The 9254-nt window shown below is 34.6% G+C and overlaps 1 protein-coding gene across 1 annotated transcript in view; it reads right to left on the bottom strand.

Annotated features, from left to right (window-relative positions):
• Positions 1–9254, bottom strand: part of LOC116083221 (snake venom 5'-nucleotidase-like) — a 42316-nt gene that overhangs the window by 32715 nt on the left and 347 nt on the right. The gene's annotated exons all lie outside the window — the stretch shown is intronic.

Below are 9254 nucleotides of genomic sequence, written 5' to 3'. Positions count from 1 at the left end.
TGTTTTTTTGTTTTTTGGAGGGGAAACTGGGAATGGAGAAATTTGCATATAAATAAAGAAAAAAAAGAAAAAAACAACAAAATAAATAAATAAATAAATAAATAAAAGATGCAGTGGCATCACTTTAAAAATCATATATTTATATGATGCACTCAAGCTTCTGACTTTCAGAAAGCCAGAAAGCAATGTCAGCTAAAATTAAAGCAGAAAGAAAAAAAAATACAAGTAAATCCAAACAAGCTACATTTTCATTCACTGAAAAATTTACAAAGTTGATATTCCCAAGCAAGAGTGAGAAAAATATCATTATTAATAGTAAAATAAAAAGGAAGTAACACTACAGATCCTATATAAGTACTCTTCTGATAATAAATTTGAAAAAAGTGCAATGTACTAAAACTGAAACAAAGATATTTTTAAAATCTGACCTTTCTTATCAACACTAAAAAACTGAACCACACTTTAGAACTTTTCAACAAAAAGTTCAACCCTAGATATTATTTCAAAGATTTTTAAAGAAAAAACACTATTCTTATACAAACTCTTTCAGAGAAAAAGTAATATCGTCCAATTAATATTATGTTGGCATTATCTTCACACCATAATTATAGGTCAATATTCTGTACAAATATACAGATATGTCTTAAACTAAATTTTAACAAAATAAATTAAGTAACATATAAGAGGATTAAAACATCATGGCCAGGCAGGGTTTATTCAGTGACAACCATCTCCTACAACTCTCTTTTTTAAGTTATGCATAAAATTTTCAATATCTAGTCATAATATTGAAATTACATACAAACTAGAAAACCTTAAGGTAATAAATTAACCACATGGATTTAAATATAAAATTTACGTGGAGATACAAATGCTGAAGAACAATTAGAGGATTTCTATTGTTGAATGTGAATATTGATGATAAAGTTGTGGTGAATAATATAGTGTATGATTTTCTTAGATTAGTGTGGAAGAATAATCCAGAAACAGATGCACCCATACAGTCGCTTGATTAATTAATACGCACACATTCCTGAAATTCAGTTTTCAATAAAAACTATACACAAATGTATAAAATGGTGCTACTAAATGTAATATTTAAATATATATGTAATTATACAAATGATACAAGCATAAAAGATGAAAACCTCAGTCGTATATGAAAATAAAGTGTTTACTGCTCTCAAGGTGGCTGAACCTGGAAGAACAGAGCCTAACTATGGGCTGGACTAAATTCTCATGCAATAGCCACCTTTATTCAGAGCATCAGACAATTTATACTCTGAGGGTTAAGAAGAATCACATGAATAAAGTAGACAATCACAAGGTAAGCCACAAGTGGCAATAACATGTTTTTCCATAGAGGCATAAAAACAAATAATAGCCAATTGTAATTGATAATCGAAAGTAAACTCACTCGTATCTGCTACACCTGGGAGGGGCATTAAGCACATCCCAAGAACGATTTGAAGAACCTACTTGTGAAGAAATTAAGGTTACAAGCCTCTGCTTTGTCTTGTTTTCTTGGAGTCTCTTACAAGTTCTCAGAATTCCTCCCACAAGATGAGGCCAATCTTAGACCATGTTTGACATTTGACGATTGTTAAGATGGGTCAGTTGGTAAAATTACTTGCTTCCAAGACTAACTATTAGAAATTAATTCCAGGGTCCCACATTCTAGAGGAAGAAAATTATCTCTAGTTATCCTCAGCGCCTTCTCCCTCCAACATGGACTCAAATGCACATGCACACATACGAGACACACACATACGCTCACATGGGTGAATAAACATGATATATGAATGTAACAAAAATGAATATGAATCACATATATAACTTAAAAAAACAAAATAATATATCATTTAGAAGAAATCATACAAGGATATCTTCATGACTTTGAAGCAATGGTTTCTGAAGCAGACCAGAAAAAAATCACAAATCACAAAATAAAAAATATTGGTAAACAAAATAGTTTAAAATCACCTGATTAAAATATACCATTAGAAAAAAAATTAAAAAACCACTAAATATGTGGGAAGCATATATTCAACAATGAAATTGGACCTAAAACAAGTTAACAACCATTATAAATCAACTTCAGAAAGACAATTCAGTTTTTAAATTCGGGGGAAAAAATACCATAGACTTGGGCATGGTGGCACACACTTACAATGCAAGCAGTAAGGAAGGCTGAGACTAACCTATGCAATTCAGTGAGAGGCTGTCTCAAAATAACTAAAAGAAGAAATATAAAATGTTAAAAGTAAAACAAAAAAATCACCTACAGATACAACCAGCCCATAATCATATTAAAATGTTCAATATCATTACTCAAAAAGAAATTCAAATTAAGCCTATAATTGTATGTTACAATATACCTACCAGTATGATAAAAATAGGCAATACTAAAACATCAAGAAAATGGAATAATCAAAATTTTCATATACTGTTGATGGTACAACTATTTTGAGAAAATGTTTGGCAGCACTTAGTAAAGCTACACATATGTCTGTATGTGACACAGAAACTTCACTTCTGGGCATGCATTCAAGAGAAATGATTGCTTCTAACAACCAAAAGAATTATGTAAGAATGCTAATAGTGATTTCATAATAGCAAATATTAGAAACCATCCAAATGTCCTTCAACATTAGAACAGATGAGTAAATTATGATATACTTCACACATCAGAACATAATTCAGTAAGAAAAAGAACAAAATATCACTACATACAACATATTTGACTGAATCTCAAATATGTGATAAAAGCCTACATAAATGAGTATACATTGCATGTGTAGGCAGAGTGGATAGAAGCCCATCTTCCCACTGTTAGGAATCAGGGGTCCTGGGATGTGCTAAAAATGTTCATATTTTCATTATTTAAAAACAATATAGAACCCTAGACTTAAAAAAATTGTAAAGATCAGTAGATCTAGTCAATAACTTGCTTTTAAAAGTTAAAAAGTAGAAATAATACATATGCTTAAACAAGTCAACAAAAATACACGAATGCAAAACCTGAGCAGTATATGAGTTCAGAGAATTCTGTGAAATGATCACTGTATCTAGAAAGACAGTAGATGTCACAAGATTCAATCTGAGTTTTAAGAATCTAGTAAGCAAACAAGGAAAACTTTAGGAGCAAAACTACAAAAGTTTTAAGAGCTTCACTGTATGTGATAACTGATGTGTTCATGTTAACATAGTATAAATAAGTACTTGCTAATGTTTTTCAGATCAGTAGCAGGAGCTGCCTATAAAAATTCATTTTTCAGATCCTACTCCATACCTACATAATCTGAAACACTGAGATAAGATACAAAAACTTGTGTTTAACAACTCCTTTGGACAATTCTGATACATATTTGAGAAATGAGCTGGGGAGATGGATCAGTGGTCAAAGCACTAGCTTCTCTTTGAAAGGACTTGGATTTACTAGTACCCACATGGTGTCTCACCACAGTCTAACTCAAGTCCCAGGGGATTTAGCACTCTCTTCTGGCCTTCTTGGGCACAAGGCATGCATGTGATGCACAGACGCACATGTAGACAAAACACCCATACACTTCTAATTAATTAAGTTGGAAAATAACATTATAAAGGAAACTAGATTTTAAATCTATAAACATATACCATGATTGCATTTTTTATTTGTTGTAACTATCTTATGAATTATTGAGATAAAAATCAAATGAGGAATTGAAGTTGTAATAAAGAGTCTGAGGGAGAAGCTGGCAAGCTGATTTTAGGCCTCTTCCAGGAGACATCAAAATGAGTATCCTCAGTAGGCAGATGAAAATATAGATCTAAAAATGAGGTTAGATCCGAATTATAAATCCACAAATAGAACAGATGAAGTAGTTAGAGCCAAAAGCATTGACAAACTGCTTTGTACTACTAGGTCTTAGAGAAACAAAGATCAGGAAACAGTTTGATATTTATGTCAAAAACATATATTATAGATAGAAGTTCTTAAATTTTCAATCTCAAGATTCCCTTTCCCAGTGCCCCTAGAAGCTAAGGGATTAACATACACACCTACTAACTAAAAAACAACGAAGACCTAGTACATGTATTTTTATAAAGAATAAATATGCAAACACAGATGGAACATTTGTGCAAACCTCATGTCTAGCTAAGTAAAGAATGGTGAGAGCCTATCTCCTGTTTCATTTGATTTACTGGAACAGGCTGCTTCATATGCAGTATATCTAAAAATTCTGGCCTTGCACAGATAAGTAACTAGGAAAACATTTCAATGAACTTTCTGGATAATTGTATTTTTCTTTGCTGCTGTGCCAAATTTCTGTAAGGCATTTTCCCAAAATAGTTTTCAATGTGATATGTCAAGTCACATGAATTAACTTATCAAACTCTATACACTCAGAACAAAATAAAAATGAACAAAGCAACTGACACCTAGCCAGATAGTAAGGAAAATGGCTGTGGCTGTTATTTTTCACAGATAGGAATCTCATGAAAATCTCTGAGGTGCTCGGACTATGATTGGGGAACACAGGCAATCATTCAAACCTCAAAAGTAAACAATGGTACGCATTCTAATTACTTTCTGCCTATTCTTTAATCTGCACCTCAGCCATCCCCAGAGACTCGCTCCTAGCCCTGTGAACCAAGCACATTCCCTATTGGCCATCGTTGCCTTCCAGTGTTCATGAAACCCACTATGTACATTTTCACCTCTGAATATTTGCTCTTGCAACTTCTTCATCCTAAAACAACTTCCCTGTAGACAGTCAAATGACTCACGCTACCTCATTTCATTCAAGTATCTCCTCAAATATCCCTTGACCATGAGGTCTTATTTATTTGTATTTATTTATTTTTTGTGCCCATGCCATAGTGTACATGTATAGGTCAGTGGACAACCTTCAGGAGCTGATTCTCTTCTTCCACCATCTACATCTCAGGGAATGATCTCAGATTGTCAAGCTTGGCAGCAAGCACTTTTACCCACTGAGCCATCTCACCAACCCAATGGCTAACTTCTTTTAAAATTACTAGCATCCTAACTTCAACTCTTGACATGTCTTATTCTCCTATTCTGTATCATCTTTCTCTACAGCATTTATTGCCATGCAGCATATTACATAATTCCTTTTTTGAATATAACTATCTTTTTCCATCTCAAACCTCCCATGAGGGTGAGGTCTCTTTTTTCCCTATTCCCTACTATACTATTGCTGCTCAGAATAGTGCCTAGTGTTGCACCTGGAGTGTTTTAGGTGAGTTATATAAATAATTCACTTTTTTATTGGACACGATATGCCAGGCATGCCATATCTTAGTAATGAGTATTTGTTGAACCACATGCACACTGAGTACACATCTGCCCCAGTAAGCAAGGATGTAAACATAGAGGTTGACAAGTAAACTTCAGAACATAACATTTAAGGGACAAAGAAATTATGCCATTTCAATAACATTAGAATTCTGTAATTTACTGAGCTTCATCCAAGATACTAGAATTCTCATTAACATGACTGATATGTATATTAGTAGTAGGTTTGAAAAGAAACACAAGAAGATGAAGGGCTACAGGAAAATCACTAAGAGCCTCTGTCAAGCTATACAATCCATTAAAGAACAAAAACAAACAAATAAACAAACAAGAAAATATATTCCCAAATACCATCCTGCCATCAGGCACACGTGTTCAATGGTCAACGTGGGGCTTTCCTTTGGCCCTCTACAAAATTTAGAAAGGCATCTTTTGTTGAGACTAAATTATTTCCAGCCCTATACCTATTTGGAAACAGGCTTGATGCAAATGATGTGATCAAGCTATGTTAGATGAGATGATGTAGTAGAGCCTAATTCAATGACTTATATCCTCATAAGGCAGCACAAGGGTTGGAGGGTTGAGGGGAAGGAAGGAGTGGGAGCTAGGGACAAGAAAATGCAAAGAATGGTGTGGAAGGTAGGGAGAAAGGAAGAGAAAGGAAAGGGGAGGCGGGTAATGGCCATGTGAATGCAGAACCAGAAACTGGTTCCATTTATACATATTACCAAGGATTGCTGCCCTCAACAGAAACTAGGAGAGAGAGCCCATAAAAGATCCAACTCTACCAGCCTTTTAATTTGCAGCTCTTCCAAACAAACATTTTCTTTTACTGATTTAAGCTACCCATTTTACAGTACTTTTACTTGTCAGTCATAGAAAACTAATGCAGTGCTGATATAAGTAAATGATGAGGAGAAACAAATCTTCCACTAGGAAATAATTCAAAGGATTTATAAAGTTACTTTGCCATGAAGGGGGTGAAGTGTAAGCCCCTGTTCCTTAAATGTGAGCTCACAAAATGACCTCATTGCAAAGGATACACCACAGAAAGGGGTGTATAAAGTATACTTCAGAGTTGAATATTTCCACAAAAGTCTATGTCCATAATATGCAACATAACTAAGATGCAGACTAGAAAATAAAAATAGAACTCTATTTCTGTGGTTTTCTTACAGATGATACATAGATAGATAGATAGATAGATAGATAGATAGATAGATAGATAGGTGGATAGATAGATTATTCCAGTATAATCATATACATATACATTTAAAATAAAAACATATACATTTAAAATAAAGGGTATTTTTAAAAACACATGACTGATATTCCTTTAAAATATCAAGATCATTAAAAACAAAGGGTATCTAGATAAACTGCCACAATTAAAAGCAATCTAAAGGATGAGAAAGACCAAATGCAGTGTGGTCTCCTACATGGAATCCTGAAACACAAAGAGAATATCACATAAATACTAAGGGTATCTAGATGGAATACAGATGTTGATTAATAATGTATACATTTCTCTTTATTAGTTGTAACAAATGCCCTCAATGCTAATGTAAAATGTAAGTAATAGGGGGCATATGCATTCCCTTTGTGATATTTAATACCGTTATGTATGTTTAAAATACTCCTGAATGTTCATTAAAAAATAAAATAAATTGAGAGCAAAAAAACAAGAGAATTCACTTCGCTACTCCCACTGTAGTCACATTATGTTGAAAAAGTCACCATTCAGAACCATTCTATCAGTTCAGATTGTAGCACTACTTATCACAGTCATTCATTCAGAGATGTTATATTTTCACTCCTCAGTATGCACAACTGTGGGGACTCAGAGTGGTAATAAACACAAAGTTCCTATTGACCCTTCTATTTTCTGATGTACTGTTTCTTTTCTCATTGCTATGACCAAACATCTGTTAAAACAATACTTAAAAGGGGGGTATAAGCCGGGCGGTGGTGGCGCACGCCTTTAATCCCAGCACTTGGGAGGCAGAGGCAGGCGGATTTCTGAGTTCAAGGCCAGCCTGGTCTACAGAGTGAGTTCCAGGACAGCCAGGGCTACACAGAGAAACCCTGTCTCGAAAAAAAAAAAAAAAAAAAAAGGGGGGGGGGTATAGAAATACAGTTCACAGTGGTCAAGAAGGAATGGTAGTGGGAATAAGATGGTCAATGATGCCAACTAAGAAATATGGAAATGAAAATGCCATTCCTCAACTTAGTGTCTCCTTTCCCTCATTTTATCATTCAAAGATCCTGCTCACGGAACAGTGCTGTTCACACTCAGAGTGGGACCTTGCTTCTCCGTTGAACTCCTCTGGAAGTAGGCTCACAGATACCCAAGGGTTTGTTTCATTAATGTCCTCAAGTGTTGCTTAATTCAGTCAAGCTAGCAGAAGAAATTAACTACCACAGAGGTTTTGGAAACTTTTGACATGATCTTTTGCACATAGTATCAATTATGGATCCCATAGTGTCTTAGACTAAACACTTGTCAATGAAAGCATATCGGCAGATTGTAAGCATGGGTATATGGAAAAGAAAAACTAGCCTACACTTTTGAGGAGACACTTAGTAAACATCTCCCCCAATGACCAGTAACATAACAAATGGACTCTACCAAGAAGTCACAGGACTTGAAGAATAAGAATTTCTTCCCCAAAATACAAAAGAGCAATATATGTACAAAATTTTTAGAAGGGGACTGAAATAATTGGAAACTGAAGGAATTTCTGGGAGATATCATTCACCCAAGTATCTGATAGTCACTTCTACCTACATAGGAATCAAGCATCTCAAAGAAAATATTATTTCCAGCATTGATTCCTCAACTACACCTTCAGAAGTCATTTCAAAACTCTTGATCCTTGGTATTTCGCAACAGAACAACCCTAGGTCACGTCTCTTCTTCAAACTGCCCTTCAGTGCTCTCCTCTACTCCGTATGTACAGGTACATACACAAACTCTCATACTTGCTACTGAATAACCATTTCTTAAACACTGTTTTGTCTTCCCAATCCAACTGTTCTTTTGATTCTTATTCCCCTACTTTATTAACTTGTAACTATACACACACAAAGGGTCTCCAACTGATTTCTCATCTCACCTGTTCAAAAGCACCTTTTCCTCAAACACCTCTTGGGGCACATCACGAATGCCTTTTTGATAGTCTGCAGTAATGTATGCAACATTTGTAACTCTTAGACAAACATTTAGTATATTCCAGCACACCGGAGTGTGTATCCAACTACTGTTTCACACTGGCATCACACTGCCCTGCCTTCCCACCATTATACTTCCACATTTCCAAATAACTTTGCACCCTTGAATCACTGAGAGCAATCTCATGCATTGAGCCCACCTTCCTAACCTAAAATATAAAGGGAGAAAATAAAGCCCATCATAGTATTTAAAGCAATTTGCCTCATATTACCCACATAAAACAAACACACAAGAAAGATAAAATTAAAACTATATGGGAACTGAGGTCCTACAAACCCGAACCCTAAATTGGTTCCCATCTCCACTTATTCACCTCCTACCTTTCTTTAAATTCCTTCCTTTCTTGCTTACTGTAGGGTTAGGAGTTTGTAAATCTTGGCAAGATAAAGAGATAAAAAAAAATATTTAGGTACCTGACAACAGTTATAGATGTCTCATTGAGAACTTAAATTTTCATAGTACAAAAAAGAAAAAAAATTCAACTAATACAAATTTCTTACCATAGATGCTTCCCATAGTTTACCTCACTTAACTGCAAGAAAAACAACTTTGCTTAAAAACTGATGAAACACGATCAAGAAGTGTTGCCTTTGGCCAAGATCATACAAGAAGTGTTGGTTAGGAGAAATGGCTGAATCTGAACACATCTTTGAATTAAAAGATAGTATTGCCACAGATCTCAAAGTTTTTAATCCCCTTTTGTGCAGATAAAATACTAGG

The sequence above is a fragment of the Mastomys coucha genome, unplaced genomic scaffold (genome assembly GCF_008632895.1).
Source record: "Mastomys coucha isolate ucsf_1 unplaced genomic scaffold, UCSF_Mcou_1 pScaffold8, whole genome shotgun sequence".
NCBI lineage: Eukaryota > Metazoa > Chordata > Mammalia > Rodentia > Muridae > Mastomys > Mastomys coucha.
The sequence above is the reverse complement of the archived record's forward strand: the minus strand, read 5'-3'. Positions and strand labels throughout refer to the sequence as shown.